The sequence below is a fragment of the Amblyomma maculatum genome, chromosome 11 (assembly GCF_055883805.1).
Source record: "Amblyomma maculatum isolate TAMU_Amacu chromosome 11, ASM5588380v1, whole genome shotgun sequence".
NCBI lineage: Eukaryota > Metazoa > Arthropoda > Arachnida > Ixodida > Ixodidae > Amblyomma > Amblyomma maculatum.
In genome coordinates, this window is record NC_139354.1 from 139,268,309 (window position 1) to 139,288,475 (window position 20,167).

At 46.9% G+C, this 20,167-nt stretch overlaps 1 pseudogene; it reads left to right on the top strand.

Annotated features, from left to right (window-relative positions):
* The first annotated feature begins 4,430 nt into the window (after positions 1-4,430).
* On the top strand, positions 4,431-7,931 carry LOC146175071 (uncharacterized; annotated as a pseudogene).
* The last annotated feature ends 12,236 nt before the right edge of the window (positions 7,932-20,167 follow it).

Consider the following 20,167-nt stretch of genomic DNA (forward strand, 5'->3'; position numbering starts at 1 on the left):
AGCACAACTTAATGAGACGAGTGCGGCAAATTATGGTTTGCTTTGGGCGAAGTTTGGAGCTCGTCATCGGGTTTGCCGCAATCTTAGGTTTGACATTGATTCTAGTCCAAATCCAAACTGGCTGATGTCAAATTTTGAGAGTGTGTGGGCTTAATGTTGCGTTTCCTGGGCCGGACAGATTTTGAATTATCAGTGCGAAGTTGCGTGGTTGTGAGCTTATGAAACAGCTTAGCCAATAAGCAAGGGCACAAAAAAATCTTACCAGATTCTTGGACCGGGGTGGTCGTGCCACTAAAGATTGTTAAAAAATACGGCGACACAATGGGCTCTAGCATTATTAGCCCGGTATCATTACTGGCTCTGCATAGCTGGCCTGGTACGTCTACTAATCTCAAACAATAAATTGGGAATACACAGCTTCCACGTGAGAGCGCTTAAATTTTGGCAAGAGCCGTCTGAGAGATTAATACAATTTTCTTTGGATTGCTCCTGTCCTATTCTCATTGAATCTTAGCGCTTCCACAGCACAAAGTTTTGTGCTTACGTGGTGTGCTCTTTCAAAGGAAAAGAAGAATCAATTCAATTCCAATCGGAGTGGTTTCCTGTGAAATATGTTTCGAATGGCATAAACTGTGATAAGATCAAAAACGTGCGACATAAATCGACAGCAAGATGAATTCAGTTTGTTTCTAGAGTTTTTATGCTGCAACCATTATATTGCAGGAACCCCTATGAATAAATTAGTCCCATTCGGGTAGGCATAATTTAGCATTATTTTTTAGTAAGGCTGCTGCTCTTTTCTGAGATTTTTTGTGTATTCAAAGAATATTGAAGACAGCACGATTGATAATACCCTCTAGCTGTGCATACACGAGAACTTAATGCTGAGTCTGCAGAAAAGTACTGTTTTGGCTGAAGACGTTTTCTTCTCGTCATCAATTGGAACTCAGTTTCATACAGTGATCGTGACTTCGTTTAGACATTCTAAAGGTGCCAGAGTGCATTGAGCGCGATTTGGCTACCTACGTTGTAACCAATTTCTATTCCCTTAACAAAAATGTTGCTTCTTTCGGAGAAGAACATTATTGCGAAAATCAATAGTGTATACCTCCATTGCATGCAGAAATTTGTATGGTTTTTGTGCTAGGAGTCATTCCTTAGAGCTCAGCGGCTTGAGACACACTTGTAGCGTAGGGGTGTAACTGTTAATCCAACGAAAGAAACAGCTCAGAGCCGGCCCACAGTGAAAATTGATCCTCTGATTGGTCATCATCTATCATCAACAGCCGGAATATAACGACTTGAGGGCAAAGGCTTTTTTCATTTTCCTACAATTTAACCGGTTATGGTCATGTGCTAGCTGCATCCACATGAGCCATGCGAATTTCTAAACCTCATCCGGCCACGTATGTTTCTGCCGCCCCCTGCTACGCTTAACTTCCTTCAAATCTTGCTCGTTACTCTTAGACACCATCGATGGTCCTCGTTTCGCGCTACATGTCTTTCCCATGCTCATTTCTTCTTAATTTCGACTAGATTGTCAGTAACCTGAGGTATTTCTAAGACCCAATGTGCACGCTTCCTGTCTCTTAACATTACACCTACGATTTTGTGCTCCTTAGCCCTTTGCGTTGTCCTAAGCTTAAGTAGAACCCCTTTCGTCAGTCTCCATGTTTCAGCCCCATAGGCGAGTTTCGGTAGGATGCAGCTGTTATACATATTCCTGTTGAGTGATACCGGAAGCTGATATACATAATGTTTGAGTACCTTACAAATGCGCTTATTCACAATCCTATTTTGCCAGTTATTTCCATTTCGTTGTTCGGATCTGCGGCGAGTACCTGTCCTAAGTAGTCATTTCGCCTACCACTTCCAGCGCTTCGCTACCTATATTAAACTGCTATTCATTTCCTAGGCTGCTCACCATTGGCTTAGTCTTCTGCATATTATTTTAGGCATCCCTTAATACTTCCCCAGTCTACACTCTAAAAAAAATCGGCTGAAATGGGGAGTAACGTTCAGTTTGGTCCTCAAATCGGGCCGTTACTCCGCGAGTGGAGCAACTGTGGCGAGAAGTGTGCCGTGTGCAAATTTGAGTGGATTAATGTTTAGTCCTGGTTCGAAAAAGACTAAAAAGAAGAGGAACGGGAAGACTAACTGTTCACTTGATCCCTGGACTTCCTTCCCGCCTCTCTCGCATCGTGCGTTTCTGGTCAGAGAATGTGTTTCTGTTCGATGGACAAAACCTCACTTTTAAGGCCCCTAGCGCAACCAACGCGGAAGAGGTAGCAATCGCCCTGGCAGCCTCCCACCCTCAATCTACATTCATCCTATCCGACTCGTGAGGGGCCTGTCGGAATTATGAGCTGGGCTCGATAATGCCTACAGCATAAAAAATACTTCGGAGAGCAGCTTGGTATTAGGATCCCCAACCCGATTTCTCATTTGGACTCCAGGCCACCGGGACTACCAGGGAATGAGGCCAACAACTCGGCCGTCCGCCCACTCACTAACCTGGCCCCCGGCGTAGACCCTACCGATCTGGACCAGGACACTTATCCTCTCTTAACTTTTCGAGACATCTGGGCCTATTACCGGTTACCGGGACTCGCACTGTCAGTACCCGGCTCCTCTTAAGGAGCTAGGGAAAGCGGGCGAAAGAATACTTCATAGACCTTTTACTAACACTCTACTGTGCCCGGCAGTACTCAAACATTTCGACCCTTCCTTTTCTGACATCTGCCCTTTCTGTGGAGAGGTGGCTGACACCTTTCACATGGTCTGGGCATGCCAGCTAAATCCTTCTCTTTTGCCCATAACCCCTTCCTCTACCCGAGAGGACTGGGAAGCGGCCCTGCTCGGCTGCCTGGATCTAGCGGCACAACAAGCGCTGGTCCAGCGAGCTCGTGTGGCGGCCCAGACCAATGGAGTCCCGGAATAATGGACTCCACCTAGTATTGTAAGGGGAGTGGCCCACTAGGGGTGGCTCTCCAAGCAACGTCTCCTTTTGTAATAAATGCTTTCCACCACCACCACCCTGTTTTGTTTTGACAAAAAGAGTGTACTTGAGGCTTTACAGTTTATTAAATAGTTCTGCGATGTATCGCGCGTGTCTCTAAATTTAGATAACTATAATGGCTGTTGGTTGGACTATTGGAGCACTAGACCAAGCCAGTTTGGTGGCATATGCTGGGACGGCAGCCCTCTTCAGCATCTAGGGGTTCCGCTGCACTAAGTTCTCAACAGCGCTGCCTACTGGGATTCACAAGTCGTACCTATGCGGCGACAAACAAGCTTGGATGAATAGAGAACTCTTAGTGTTTTCTAGGGCACAGGCCTGTGACATACTTTTTGCAAAGCTTGCCTATCTCCTTTGAGTCCTGCATTGTGCGAGGAGAAAGGTACATGCAATAATACGTATAACATTTGCAACATTCGTGTGGCGGTGTCAATGGGAGCCCCTGCGGCGTGAGAACTTGTTCCTTCCCTTAGAGTCTCGTGCAGTGAAACTTGTTCACTTGTTTCTGCATCAACTCGTTTCCCCTTTTTTTTCTTTTTCAAATCAACAAACCACTTCTTTCTAGAAGTTGTGCTCATTAGGCATCTTAGTTCTTATTTGCATTGCTTATTCGCACCGACTGGCCAGGTTCATGAGTGGGCTATTAAGGAATTTCTTAGGAGGTTGCTGTAACCTTAAATTTCCTCACTGCGCGCTTGTCTTTAGATTGCCTGTATAGCCACTCGAGAAAGCAGATGACCCAGGTTCTCACTGACTTTTTGTTACCTACACCGTTATATCGGCTGTTTTATCTAGGGGTTTTGGACACCAGTGTTTTAAAGCGTGTTGGGCGAATGTGCATTCAGGCAGCCATAAAAATACTTTTTCAAATTACACACAGCGATGCTGCCTGTCAAGACATTTCTTCATGATAAGGAGATGTTTTGCCTGGATGGTAAATTGACGCCTGTGTAACGTGCCTGAGACAACTGATCATTGCGTTTTTCTGTGCCGTGATGCTATGTTCTTTGTGAACATACTACACGAAATAGTAAGAAGGACATTGAAATTACACCATGTACAATAACATTTGTTGCCTCCCACAAAAACTCTCTTCTGCCTTATGATCTATTTGTGTTGATGGGGCTATCGAGTAACTCTCAAAGTTGTATGATGGACCGACATGCCGAGCCACCAAGATCATCCAAGTCTGTGTTTCGTGAGCAGTGTTCTGGTGAGCTGGTGTTTCATGAGCTGGTGTTTGCAATAAAGGGATTTCAATTTCTGCATCTGGAACGCCCGCGGAGGTGACCGTGCTAGGGCTGGAATAGAGTACTTAGGTGCCGGCTGGCCTGACTCAACAAAGAGATTACGACGCATGCTGAGACCCTCACCAAAATCGGGAATCGTCTGTACCAAACTGAACGGCAACATGACCCTGCCCCATACCTGGAACCTGTTCCACCATTTCAATGACTCGACGCAGTTCAAGACACCCCAAAAGCACCAACTCGTTAAGCAGATCAACAAATCCACGGAATCCACGCAGGAAATCCTTGAGGAGCTTCGTGATTTCTACTTCCCCACACATTCCTCCACAGACTACCCCGACAATACAGGATCACCCAACGACCTCAACGACCAACCCATCTACGAGGCTGAAGTCAGGGCAAAACTTCAGCGCCTCAACAAGTCCTCAGGTCCCGGGCCCGATGGAGTGCATAAGAAGGCACTCCACTACCTTGACTCCCCTTCCAACACAGCCGTAACCAACAACTTCAATGAATGCTGCTGCGCGGCGCCCTCCCACCACAATGGAAGGACGCCTTGGTTGTCTTTATTCATAAATTCGGCAGACCTCTCCACCCCACTAAACTCCGTCCAATTTCCCGTATGTCCTGCGTGGCCAAGTTTATGTAACACAATCTCCAAATCTGGCTCAGCCGCTGTCTGCAGAACAGGAACCTCACGGCTTCGTGCATGGTTGGTTTCCCCCCAGCTTGTCCAACCAGGGTGCCTTTCTACAGCTGAAACACCACGCTCATGACGGCGCCACATTCGACGCCAGTGCTGTCCTCGGCGTCGACCTAACAAAAACTTTCGACGTTTCCAACGGAGCCATCCAGAAGGCCTTCACGCCCTTCACGTAGACCTGGAAATGTAGAATCACATTCGCGGCTTCCTATCCGAACAAAGAACCACACTCACCTTGGGTGACCATCAGCTTTCCCGTGTCTCACTGGAACCGCGGCGGACGCTTCATGGTGCTGAGCTGTCTCCCATCCTCTTCAACATAGCCCTTCTTCAACTCCCCCAACTCGACCATGTCTCCTACATACACTTGAGCTTTTATACTAATGACATCATTTTCTGGGCTAACTGGTGCAGCGATGGCGACAGGGAATACAACTTATAATCGACCCTCAACATATCGGTTCGTAGGTTAACGCGCGCTACTTAGCCTGCTTACCATCCAAATCAGAATTCTTACTCTACCGCCCCAGGCCGCGTGACATCGAAAACCTCAACTCTCACTATAAGTAATCACCTCATTCCTCCAGTCTCCAAGATTCGCATCTTGTGCCTCACGGTTCAATCCCACGGTGCGCACGGCGATACCATCCAAGCTCTCCAGGCCCGTACTCCGGAAGCCATTTGTCTTAACCGGAGCGTGGCGAGTCGGCACGCGGGTCTGTGAGGACGGAACACACTCTACCAATTCTAGCGTACATCACGAGCCGCAAGGCATACGCAATCCACTATCTCCCTTCAAAGCAAAATGATCGGGACCGCGCTGACATGCTGTTCACCTGCAGAGTGGTGGAGTCAAGTGACCTCCTGCTCGTGAAGAAACTTGCAACATCACAGTGATTATTAACCTCTGAGTTATGGTGGTTTTAGTTTGTTGCCGATGTGAAATTGCTACTGCAGTATTAAGCCGCTGTTCAGACTGCAGCCGCATCTGTCGTAAATGTCGTATGTATCGTAATGCGCGTAGCTGCTGGAACTCCCGTTTACGTGGCTTACGACCGCGCCTGTTCACACTGTGCCTTTCGGTAAGATACGTTCTTTACGACTAGCCAATCAACGCTCTCGGCTCGCATTTCCCAAGGTGGCGCCGGTTAGCAAGTGGTTGTTAGCGGAGGTCGAAGCTTTGCAAACTCAAAAAAAGCTTAAAATCGTCTACGCACTCAACCGACGCAGGCGGAGACGTAATAGAAGATTGTGGGAGTGTCAGATCTTCCTGGATAGAGTCGCGAATGGAGATTTTCACAATCTTTTTGAGAAGTTGAGGGCTGGCGATACCGCCCTGTTTTACAACTTCGTCCGGATGTCACCACAGCAGTTCGACTTTCTGTAAAGCCTCGTCAGTCCGCTGATTCAAGTCCAAGGGACTCCGCTGCGAGAATCCCTGTCATCTGCAGAGCGTTTGGCTACAACCCTGAGGTAAGCATATCTCTCGTTCTCTGCTTCGGACGGTAGATGCGGGTGTAGGCGAGCGTTTAACATCGTACTTGTGCAGGTGGCTGTTGGCGAAATTAGTTTGCGTTTTGCCGACAGAAAGCTGCAGTACGTAGCGTGTATAGTTGTTGTTGTCTAGTTACAGCCATGCGCATATTTTAAAGACAGTGTCGCACGCTCTGAAGCCCGTATCGGGTACATATTTGGAGTATTGGGGGCGCAATATGCTAAATATAGCAAATTCACGCTCCGTTTTTCTTTCTAAAGGGGTTATGTACAGCATTCTTATTTCACAAAGAGAACAAGTGCGCAATAATAAATTAAGGTTTTTGCAGAGATCGATAATTTTTTTTTTCAGAAGTGAACGTTACTTTTTACTATGAATGCCTCCTGTTCACATCATAGTCCATGATTAATAATTGGCGCCCCTTCATAATCTACAGAGCAGCTGGGAACAGCTATTTACATGCAGTGTTTTTAACAGAATGCAGTAAGCACATATATGTTGTCTTTTTATATTAGATCTTCTTGGCAAGTGGAAACAACTACCAGTCCCTGGCATAAGCTTCAGGGTTGGGAAGTCGACCATATCACAACTGGTCGACTACCTGAAGACCAACCTGAAGTGGGCATCGCTATATGGATGGTGCTCAAACCAAGGGTGCTGAGGCAGCCAGATCATAGATAACTTAAGGTTATCGCCGATGAATTTATGTGGAAGTGGAATTTTCCAAACTGTGTTGGTGCTGTCGATAACAAGCATATTCATTTGGATGCACCGCCAAATTCTGGCTCCGTGTATTTCAATTACAAGCGCAGCTTTCGCTTCAACCTCATGGCATCCTGCGATGCTGGCTACAGATTCACGAGTGTTTACATGGTGGCATTTGGCAGCGAAAGCGACGGTGGTGGTTTTCCAGCCTGCGGGCTTGGTGAAATCGTTGAAAGCGCGCCCCAAACGTTCCCATCCCCCGTCGCTTTGTCCAATGATGGCCCTGAGCTCCTGTTTGTAATGGTAGCAGACGACACATTTCCCTTAAAACACAACCTAATGAAGCCGTACCCTGGTGTTCAACCACCAAACACACCAAAAAGGGTGTACAACTACAGGCTTTCGCGAGCGCGGCGGTGCATAGCAAATGCTTTCGGAATGTTGTGTGCACGATGGAGGGTGCTCCGGAACCGCATGAGTCTTATGCCGAAGAATGCAGTTGCAGTTTCAGCTGCTTGCTGTTGCCTGCACAATTGCCTAATGCAGGAGGGGAGACTGCCAGGTGGCTACTGTCCACCGCAGTTTGGAGATACTACAAACAGTGCAGGTGCAGTCATGCCAGGAGAATGAAGAAACGGCACTGAACCCCTGCCACAAATACCTAGACAAGGCTCTAATGCTTATTCTAAGAAGGCGTCTGAAGTGAGAGACTTCTTTGCTGCTTATTTTCATGGTGAGGGTTGCGTGAGCTGGCACTAGGTTTAAATACAAGCAGAGCAGCTTTTTTTCTGTGGCATCCTGTTCAGCGACATATGTATTGACAACATCGTGATTTGCCTTAATTGTGCGCCGTACTTTTGCTGTGACTGTATTGCATAAGTGGTGATGTATCACTAATAATGAAATAAATGTTTTGCGAACACAAGCGTCGTTTTGATAATATTTATTTCGTTCGTAAAGGGCATATGTACTGCATAAATATTTTTTAACAAGATTTTTCGGTCATTTAGGTGCATAATAATAAACAGAAAATTTTCACTTCATTTTCTCGATCTTAAGGACCCGAAGGCATTGTGTACAGATCGAGAGGTAGAGTTAACATATGGAACATTTGTGGGATATGCTAGGAAAAAACAGCAAAATACAGCACGAACAAGCAATAGAAAAATTAGCAAAATTACGGCGCGATGCAAAAATAAATCAAGTGAGATAATAGCAAATAAGATATAACATGTAAAGCAGAAAATAAAGCATCAGTTCAGTCAGTTCAGTCGTTCAGTCGTGTCCGACTCTTCGTGACCCTATTGACCATGTCACGCCACGCTTTCCGGTCTCTCACTATCTTCCTAACATCACATAACTTCATCTGCAGTGCCTCGAGGATGCCATCTAACCATTGCGTTCGCTGCCTACCCCTTCTCCGGTGACCCTCAACCTTTCCCAACATCAAATCTTTCTCCAGCGACTCCTCTCTTCTCATCAGATGACCAAAGTAGCTGAGCTTTAACTTTAGAATTTGACCCTCTAATGAACAGTCAGGGTTTACGTTCGACAATATTGACTGATTTGATCTTCTGGCAGTCCGAGGAACTCTCAAGAGTCTTCGCCCGCACCACAATTCAAACGCGTCAATTCTTTGGCGGTCAGCCTTTTTCACAGTCCAACTCTCGCATCCATACATCACAACTGGAAAGACCATAGCACGAGTTATACGGATCTTGGTTGGCAGACTAATGTCTCTGCTCTTTACTAGGCGGTCAAGGCTAACCATTGCTCTCTTTCCCAGAAGCAGGCGTCTCCTAATTTCATGGCTGCAGTCTCCTTCCGAGGTAATCTTGGAGCCCAAGAAGAGAAAATCTGTCACAGCTTCTACTTCTTGTCCCTTGATGCTCCAGGACTTGATAGGGCAAGACGCCATGATCTTTGTCTTTTTAATGTTCAGTTTAAGGCCAAACTTCTCACTCTCTTCTTGTACGCGCATCAGAAGTCTCTTGAGTTCCGCTTCACTTTCTGCCATTAAAGTGGTATCATCCGCATATCTAAGGTTGTTGATACATTTTCCAGCAATCTTCACTCCAGCTGAAGACTCGTCCAGACCGGCTTTCCTCATGATGCAATCTGCATATAGGTTAAATAGGCAGGGCGACAGTATGCAGCCTTGCCTCACTCCTTTCTCAATGGGAAACCAATCAGAAAGACCATGCCCAGTTATGACTGTGGCCTCTTGCCCTTCATACAGGTTCCTGAGGAGACAGATGAGGTGAAATGGAACTCCCATCTCTTGGAGAGCTTGCCACAATCTGCTGTGATCTACAAAGTCAAACGCTTTCGCATAATCAATAAAGCAGAAGTAGATGGGTTTCTGGAACTCTCTTGCTTTTTCCATGATCCAGCGAAGGTTGGCAACGTGGTCTATAGTTCCTCTGCCCTTTCGAAACCCAGCTTGCACGTCCGGAAGCTCCCGATCCACATACTGCTGCAGCCTACCTTGGAGGATTTTCAACATCACCTTGCTAGCATGCGAAATAAGAGCGATCGTGCGGTAGTTGGAACAATCTTTGGCACTGCCTTTCTTTGGAATCGGGATGTAAATTGACCTCCTCCAATTCTGTGGCCACTGCAGGGTTGTCCAAATCTTCTGACATAATGTATGCAGAATGTTAACAGCGTCATGTTTGAGGTTGTGAAGCAACTCAGCTGGAATGCCATCAATTCCGCTAGCTTTGTTCTTAGCAAGGCTGGCTATGGCCCATTCAACTTCACTCTTCAGGATGCCCGGCTCGAGATGAGTGATCACAACCGTCTTATGTTGGGTTTGCACATTCGGGTCCTTCTTGTACAGTTCTTCTGTGTATTCCTGCCACTTCTTCTTTATCTCTGCGGCTTCAGTGAGGTTCTTGCCTCGTTTGTCCTTTATCACGCCCAGCTTAGCACAGAAGCTTCCTTTGATATCTTTGATTGTCTTATACAGAGCTCTTGTGTTCCGTAATTGGCTGTTGTCCTCAACTGCTTGGCACTGTATATTCAGGAAGGCATTCTATCTTTCCTTGCTATTTTCTGAAAATCCGCATTGAGGACCTTGTATCTTTCTCTTTCCCCCATACCTTTTGCCATCCTCCTTTCCTCAGCTATTTGCAAAGCCTCTTCAGATAACCAGCTTGCTTTCTTGCATTTCTTTTGCTTTGGAACTACCTTAGTAGCACCTTCTTGTATTGTATCACGAACATCAGTCCACCTCTCTTCGGGCTCTTTGTCTTCTAGATCTAATTCTTGAAATCGATTCCTCACTTCCACAGCATATTCTAATGGAACTTGATCCAGATTATACCTGAAAGGCCTTCTAGTTTTCTGCGTTTTCCTCAATCGAAGCTTAATCTTGGCAACAAGAAGCTGATGATCGGTGCCACAATCGGCCCCAGGCCTTGTTTTTACTGTTTGTATAGCGCTTCTCCATCTCTGCCGGCAAATAATATAATCGATCTGATTCCTGTACAGACCGTCCGGTGAAGTCGATGTGTACAGGCGCCTCTTGTGCTGTTGAAAATGAGTATTCGCTATGGTCAGGTTGTTTTCTTGACAAAACTCTACTAGCCTCTGCCCAGCTTCATTTGACTCACCAAGACCGAACTTTCCTGTAATTCCTGATATTTCTTCACTCCCTACCTTAGCATTCCAGTATCCTATGAGAAAAACGACGTCTGATGATGGGGTGCGGTCTAAAAGGCATTGTAGGTCCGCATAAAATCTCTCAACGTCAGCTTCTTCATCAGTAGTGGTCGGTGCATAGACTTGGATAACTGTTATGTTGAAAGGGTGACCTTGGATCCGAAGTGAAATCATTCGGTCGTTTTTGGGGTTGTACCCTAGCACTGCTTTGCCCATTCTTCTGTTTACTATGAGAGCGACCCCATTCCTTCTCTTGGATTCGTGCCCACAATAAAAGACATAATGGTCGCCGGAGTTAAATTTTCCCATTCCGGTCCACTTGAGCTCGCTGATACCTAAGATATCAATGTTCAATCTGTCCATTTCTCGCTTGACGATATCCAGTTTACCTTGCGTCATAGATCTTACATTCCATGCTGCTATGTGATACATCTCCTTGCAACAACGCAACGGACTTTCTGGTCGCTTCCCGACACATCCACAACTGAGCGTCCTTTTGGCTTTAGCCCAGCCGCTTCATTCGTCCTGGAGCTACTAGGAATCGCCCTTTGTTCATCCCCAGTAACATGTGGGACGCCTTCCAACCCTGGGGGGCTCATCTTCCGGCGCCATATCATTAATGGTATTGTGACTGGCCATAAGGTTTTCTTGGGAGGAAATACCGGAGTGGGTTGCCATTACCTTCTCCAGTGAATCACATTTTGTCAGAACTCTCTGCCGTGACCTGTCTATCTTGGGTGGCCCTACATAGCAGAGCTCACGACTTCATCGAGTTTCGCAAGCCCCTCCGGCACGACAAGGCAGTGATCCATGAAGGGGGTTTTTGATGGGTCTTGGTCTAATAAAAGCGCCCGTCAGCCAAAGGCCTTCAGGCTCAATGCATGTATTAGCTCTAGAATTTCCACAGTTGTCCAAGTAGAAAGAAACGATCTAAGGAACCATAACTGATTTAATGAGCCATTCGCGGTTTCGCCTTATTTCGGCATGTACTTAGACATGCATGGCTTAATCTTTGAGACAAGCATATGATTACTGGCAGGATCAACCAGGTAGATGCATAGGCAATACCCCGCCACGGGTGCCTTTGTCGCAGCGCTTTTGAGGCCGCCTTTAGGCGCCCCAGCGCGCGACGCATCTTATTTTGTGCGTCGTTCGAGCTTGCTGCGACGTCCGCCCCGTGGGGCCGGACCTCGTCGGGCGGCAAGAGAGCACGTGCCTTTGGGCAGAAACATTTGTAACGCGCTCACCGGTGCGCACGCGGCACGAGGCCGTGGCGTTCGTGCACCGGACGGCGCTTGCTGCGTTGCCGATACGGCCAAGCCGCCAGACGGCGGGACACGCCCGCGTCTTCGGCGCAGTTGCTCGGAATCGAGTTCCGGCCAGCACGGAACACACCTCAAAACACAGTGGAAACAGCGTTGTCCGACAACCAGCCCCCATCGCAGACGCGGATGAGGCTGCAGACGAATGCCGTGGGGTCGAGACAGCGTGTTTGTCCGAGGTTGCAGTTAGTTGAAGGGGCATCAGGTGTTCGACAATTTTACTTTCATACATTATCTGGTGACGTGCTTAATTTTTGTGTTGTTCTCCTACCTTAAAAAAAAGACAAATGCATCCATTTATTTCAGGTTGTATGGGAACTATTACTTCTATATGTAAGAGAAAAAAAATCTGCCCAGCATATTGTTTTATTCTGTCTCAGAAGCTGTTTGCAGCACATATGGGAAGCCTGGCCCAATGAGGATCATGCACACTACATTAGGTAATTGGGCTGCTGATGCCTGTAGGCGACAGTAACTACACAATTATCTTTTGTAGTGCATATGATCCTCATTGGGCCAGGTTTCCCGTCTTTGACAGTGCTGCAAACCACCTCCGAGGCGGAGCATATTGCATCACACAGAACAACAGAATACATTCCAAAATTTTAGGGCTTCTACGCCTTTAAACATCTGTATCGTTCAGCTTGAATGCTTCCTTAAGTTTTAGATGCTTTTTTGTACGCTCATCCACCTTACCGAGGAGGCCTTTCAAACTCAATAAGAAGTGTTCGTCGTCATCTACTGACATGGCAGCTGTTTTTAGCTCATTTAGCCTATGGCGATTCGCTTGGAGCGTTGACAACATAAATCATCCAAGTCGCTCTTCTTTCTTTTTGTGCGCTTGTTTTTAGCCGATGCAGCCGTTTCTATTATCTCCCTCATTGCTTGGCTCTCTCGAAGCCTCTGGAAGGGGCGACACTTGCATAATCCTCAGGAAGTGAAGTCTCCTCCTGAGTGCTGTCAACATAGAACGTGCGGCACAGACCTTCAACAGATACAACTGAGTCATTGACTGGCTCAAGCGGCTGCTGAGTCAAAGGAACTGCAGCTGTATATTCGTCTCTTCTCGCCAGGCGGCGTACAGTAATGACAAAAACAAAAACACATTAGATGCCTATATTCACACAAACTCAGGCACGATTAAAATTAGAGAACAGTGCAATGCAAATCTGTATCACATGGGGCTGTCTTTAAACTTCCCATTAACATTGACAAGCCACTGTGGCCAATTGTACAAGCTGGCTTTAGCTTGTAAATATTCCACTCCTGGTCGCCCTTTGTTACAGTACAACTGAGCACAAATGCTAGAAATTTTCTCTTCAATGAATTTGGCTCTGATGAAAAAAAAAATTCTCCAGCACTACTTGCGACGGTGCACATTTTTTTTTCTTCAATAAAAATTCTAATGTAAACTACAGCAGAGCAAGAAATAAGAAATATGAACGAATTGGGTTCACGCGCATGCCTGTCCACCGCAGGCAGTGTGACAGTGGCCTTGCACGTCAGCTTTTGTCCTCACGCTTCCCCATACTCTTCCGGCAAACGTTTGATGCTGCCGCTCACAAGAGTTCCCCAACATTCGGTCAAAGAAGAAAGGCGGTGCGTGACGCCCGCGGGGAGTTTCCATCTGGCCCATAGCAGGGTGAGTCTTTTTGTTTCGGGGCGAAGGTCCTATCTCAGTCGGTGCATCCTTTTCTTTTTTTTTTCGACAACCCCCGTTCGCACGTACTTCTGGCGCGCGGTCCTTCAGCAGCGCTTCCCACGAGATCCACTTTACGAATGTCGGAAAGGGATTTTCGAGACGTTTCGGTGCGGCGACTAAAAATGTCGTGCAGCTGTATCGAAACAATGAGTCGGGGTGCGCAATAGACACAAACGTTCGCGAAACGCGTCCCATTAACTCCCCCCCCCCCCCCCCCCCATTGGCAGATGCTGTTTACTTTTCGTCTTTTACGGCGGTCTTCTTTCAAACACCAGTGGGTCCACGCCAGCTCGGTTCTGCGGCCCGACCACAACTTTGCCAAGCATCGGCCTTTTGCTGCAGGGCAATACTGTTCCTTCACTTGTTGTCAACGAAGAACGTCCTACAAACGCCTGGACGCCTCCGGTCGCAAAGCACTAACGAATCTAAAACCAAAAAGGAACAGCGGGAGCATGCTTTCCTCATGCGCAACAGCCCTTTTCGTTTGCATTGCATTTCCCTATGCATTTCTTCGTCAAAATATGGCCACTGCAGCTGCTTCTAAAATTACCAACCCATGCTTAGCAGCAAAATTCCACAGCTACTGACTAGCAATAAAGCTAATAATTCGATTTTACCTTCGGCGTTGTATAGCGTCAACCAGGAACATAAGGTTTGGCATAAGGATCCATGCTTTCTCCACGTACGCTGCGCCACTTCCAGACTTTACATATACCTTTCGTAGTCGAAGGAACTTCTGTCGCAGATACTTCCAGCGGTGCTCTAACACTACCGCTGCATTGAAAATAGAAAAAGAACGTGTTTACACAATGCAAACGACACATTGCAAACGGCGTACGCTGAAAGGAAGCTGGCTGCTGCCGTATTTCTAGCCGAGCATGATGTTTATGCACACCGACGTATAAGTGAGCTATATGAACGTTTATTATGGCCTGCCAGTCTGAGTTCGGCAGGGTGGCAACAGAATCAAAGAGGGTAATGGCTTATTATGTGCGACGAAGTGATAGCATAGTCGGTCCTCATGTAGACACTCCTGCAGACTCATACTGCGAACCGTTCCCATAGACAGCCTTGAATGTTTCGGTTTGCGGTTCAACTCTACACCGATTGTTGTCACATGCAGCGAATAGCCCTTCTGTGCTAGATTTCATGCTGATTTAAACTAAATCAGTGACGCACTCGTGAGAGATTTGCAAGCCCACCTCTGCACCAGAAATCGCCGCTTCACATTGTGTTAGCAACACAGCACCAACAACGTCCGAAAAACACCTTGACAGGATCGTTACCCTAGCACATAAAAGCATTATTGCAAACATGTCGGTAAAAATGGTACGCAGGTATATCTGACGGGTTGCGAAAATGCACTGAAACAAAATGGACAGCGCATTACCATAAACATTATCAACACTCGCACTGCGCCATAACCTCAATTTTCTAGACGAGAGGAAGCATTTGATTGTTGACAGTTTGTCCGCAAATGAAAAATTGAAAATCACTTACTGGTTTGATTCAATGTAGTGGATATTTGCAGCCATGCATCATTTTGTAGTTGCTTTTCACGGTGTGACTTCAGCCGCTGATCATAAAGAACCGGCCTCTGCCGTACTTCTTCGATGAGCAGCTCATTATTGCACAGTGAAGACACTCCTGTACTGCACATTGTTAAGCTGCGGGCAGAAACAAAACACGAGCAATGGCGAGCCGAAACAATCTAGCAGTGTCGGAACTATCAGAACGTCGAGTGGTGCCGTCTGGTATCAGTCAGCGCGCGAAGTCTGGGAGGACCGGAAGCCCAGAGACCGGAAAGGGAAAACTGAAACGGCTGTGCTCATTGGTCACGTCGTAACAGACGCATCTCTACCAGTCGTAAAAGTCACGGGTCCTCGGACATTTACGACCACGCCGGCTGCGGACGGTGCGCATTTTACGCTCAATGTGACAGCAGTCTGAACCGACACGTTACGTTTTTTGCGCTTACGCTTACGATCCTTACGAAGGATACGTGCGTAGTGCACGTAGTCTGAACGCGGCTTTAGAAGAGATTGAATGTCAGTCCTGATCACTGTCATGGCTAGTCTGTGTGACGGTAGTCGGATACAGGCAGACACTCTATTCGTCACAACTCTGGCCTCAAGTTGAGCACCACGAATATGGGGGTCACTCATGGAGCAATGCGCCCCTCGGTGTGCCAGCCCTAACTGACGGAGCCGTAACACCCAACCCACTGTGCGAGAAGTCGCCACTGTGGCTTGTTGGGCCAGAGGGGACAAACACCGAGTTACGTACTAGAAAAATTTTTTTTTGTGGCCGAGTACGCAAGACACAACACTCGACTGCAACCGCCGTAGCGTGTGAACGTCGCGCTCGCATACGGGGCGAAATAAAGCCATCGAATGGGAAGCACACGCGAGGAGGTGAAAGGGGTGTTCTGCTCACTTGACGTGGCTTCATGTTCAACGCTGGCAGCGGTAAGGGCGTACCATGACCGGGCGATGAAGGTGACGGCGGCAGTCTTCCCTGCAGAAAATACAACCATGTTTGTTTGTGCCCGATCAAACGCCGAAAACCCAAGACATTCGCGAGAGGCGCGCACATCTTGGACTATGGAGACGTCTCCGGGTTACGCCGCAGGGAAAGAGGGCAACCCGCGGCAGCATCGCTACGGGAGACTGGTAGGCAGTGAAGGGTGGCTAATGAGCCCTCTTCGCCGATCTTCCAGAGCACCGCGCGAATAAACTCGCGTGATAATTAAGCGCAGCCCAAAGAATGATACAGAGGATTCATGTGTATCGCCACATAGTCTCAGCTAGTGCTTTTTCTTGGCGGCGAGAAAATAACACAAGTAACACTGGCGTACTGTGCGACATCCATGAACGTTAAAGAATACCACGATCATATATTTTGAAAGAAGTTTCAAAAACCACTCGGACCAGCAGTAAACATTACGGAAGATGTTAATTTGTCATTATTTCTACACTACTTTGACATAATATTTTCCGATTCCTTTAAACTAGTAAAAATGTTCTTCATATAAAAATGGTGAAGGCCTCGCCTTCGAAAAAGGGGTCCGCGAACCATGGTCTCTCTCGACGAGTGACAATTAGTTCCAGTCTCTTTTAAAAACACCGGTTTATTTCCGGATAAACTCAAGAGCGTTCAATAAAAGAAACAAACAAAGGAAACGCTACTGTGCTGGAGACATGATGTCGACGAGTACGACAATACACTGCCAAGGATAAAACCGAACCAGGGTCAGGACCTCCTGCAGCAAAAAAAGAAAATACACACTGCGGCGCGAACAGGGCTAGCGACGGCGCCAAAGCACTTGCTGCGACCCAAGCGACATTGCTTCGCTCGTGGAAACAACTCCCGCAAATACGCCTAGGCCATTGCTGCAGGTACTTCTTTCATCTTCGTGTCGCCGGTCTTCTTTCCTTCGTCCGTGCACGCTCCGTTGTCGCGTGACGCTAGCTGGCCGCCCCGCGCTGGCCTCCCCGCCGGGGCAAAAGGCCCCGCGCCTGGTTTCCGGCGCGCTTATCTACCCTCGTGTTTTCGCAGCTACCACATAGGGAAAGGGATTGGGTAAAGAGCGGACACTTCCATATTGTCCAGCAGCCCAATTTACTGTAGTGGGCCAAGCGGGTGAAGCTCACCGCACATCCGCTTTCGTTAAAGGCGCGCAATTTGAATGCTAGCAAGCGCTTGCCGCACTCCTGTGCCCTGTTGGCACATTATTTCTATTCTGAACGGTGTAGTAATAATTTTCTATTTATTTTCAGCCATCAAATATAAAATTAGGCCACAATTACTGCTGACTGGCCATCAAAGCAGCTGCCAGTAGCTCTGTGAAATAAACATTTATTTAGCTTCATATATATTGTAAGGCAACGTGAAGGTCGGACTTAAATACAAATACAAATACAAAACAGATACAATTCTCTCACAGTTTGGTGCATGAAAGTAACAAGAAAGACAGACAAAACGTCAGATACATCAGCCCAAGTGTACATTACAAAAAAGTAAAAAAATTACACAAGGCAATAAACAATACATAGGTAGACAAATGTAGCATTACATGCAGATATACAAAGTAATGAAAATGATACACAACAAAACAGATATACACTATGCTTAAAAAAACATTCTCAGTTTCCTCACAACACCCTGTTTTTTATGTTAAACACAGATTTCAAACAAATATACTTCCAGTAGTCTTGGGTATTATGCCACAGACATATTGCTTTCGGCTTAAATTCGCACTCTTCGCCATACCATCATGGGTTGTTGGATATGACCTTGGCCGCAAAATTCCAGCAGATGGTCACGTCATTCATCCTCAGCATCACCTTTTTCGGAACGTTTGAAGGGTTCCTAATCACAAATATTCTGTAAGCCTGAAATAGGATGGAAACATTGACTCACATTACAAAGTGCCTTGTATTCATTTTGCAATGACAATGCAACTAGCACTCGTTAAATTCATGCCTAGAATTCTCAACAGTGTCAAAATAAAATAGGTTCCTCTATTAGGCGCGTTTTTAAAGCCTGGGTCTCTTTGGGACGGTAAACAGAAACTAATCAAGCTTAGCATGCTATGTTCTCAGATGGTCAGTTTGTTGGAATGTGAATATATGTACTGATATTGATATTTCAAGAAACAATTGGGAGATTTATGTCATGCCTATTAACACATTTTTATATAAAGTAACAATTTTATCGTTGTAGAAACACCTGATGTGCACATTTAATCACGACAAATAGCAAGCCGAATGTGAAAGCTCACACCTATAGACTCGTGGAATGCGGGATATTGGTCCGGACCTCTTGCACGTATGCTGCAATTGTCTCACCAGTGCACGCAGCAGAGACCGCCGAATCCTGCATCAGGTGGAAAATTTGCTGTAGTAATATCTGTCATCGTGATGCACCTTTTGCCGACACTGTGTAAACAGTTTAAACGCAACAAATCTGTAAAGGAATGAAGTTACAAATATTGGTCAATGATTTAGCCAACCTCGCGTGCATACCCACGTAAAATACACAAATCAAGCAATACGGCGAAGATTCCTACTATTAATTTCTAGGCAATGTTCCATTTCCCGATGTTAGTCTGGTTTTAAAAGCTGCATTGACAGCCGACTACGCATTTCATTTGATACAAATATTTGATACCCGGCGGCAACAACATAGGGGATACCAGCCAGACGTCCCCGAGCACTGAAAATAAATGCGTGGGATGAATGCATCTTTTCAGAAACGGATAGGACGGAATAATCGGCGCGCCACTTCTTTATTATCCAGCTGTTGAGGAGCACCTCGGCATTTCCTTTTCTATTATCTTTTTTTAAAGCGCATTCCACGCGGGGTTTTCGGTGTAGATGACGATCCTCGACACACAAATTTCTGGTTCTCCAGATTTGGTGCGATACCTTTTTTTTTTTTGCTGCCGTCTTAACAATAACGGTCCCGCGCATACCACGCGAGAACGCACGTCTTTAACGCAATAGCCTACTTTCGATGTTCAGATTTGCCCCGGCCAATACCTCACCTAAAACAGATTGCGCACTGTTGAAGGCCATAAAAACACCGCAACACGGAAAACTCAATGAGAAACCACGCAAAAGTAACCACTAGGCAAACCAAGCAAAGAACGTCAGGCGTGTGTTCGCTCTTATCTAACTGCACAGTAACCAGTGAGTCCTCGCCATTACCGAGCACATATAGGCCTTGCCTTCACAACCACGCCAGCCAGAGTGCTGAGCTGAGCTGCTTGAAATGCAGCCTAGGTTGCAAACAGAGAACATTTCTCACCTTGCCTTTTCTAGAAGCTGCCGGGATGTCACGAACTGTCCGACCCATGACGTGCGCACCGGCGCCTGCTCACGAGCTTCGCAATTCGAGAAACCAGCCGGCGCGGTCAGCATAAACAGCTCGAAATGCAATGTTTTAAGCCAAAATAACGTTCCTCACCTTGCCGTCCTGACAAACTGCAGTAGTTCCACTTCGAAGGTCAAGGAAGCCGCAGTCAGTCCTCACGAACACGCAGCCCGTGTAGACGGCCCTGCCCTTCCGCAGTCTGCTTTGGTCTGCGTCTGCGGCACCCGCGCGCTCGGCGCGACAAATGCTGGTGGCGCCATTCATTTCGTGATGCGCGAAGCTATTACTAACGTTATCAGTAATGCGTCATTTCCTGGGGCCAGATTTCGCCGAGTGTCCGCTCTTTACCCAATCCCTTTCTCTATGGCTAACACTCCGCCCCCAAGATTGGCTGCTGGCTTATGCGCACTCGCTCTGCCCGCGCAAAA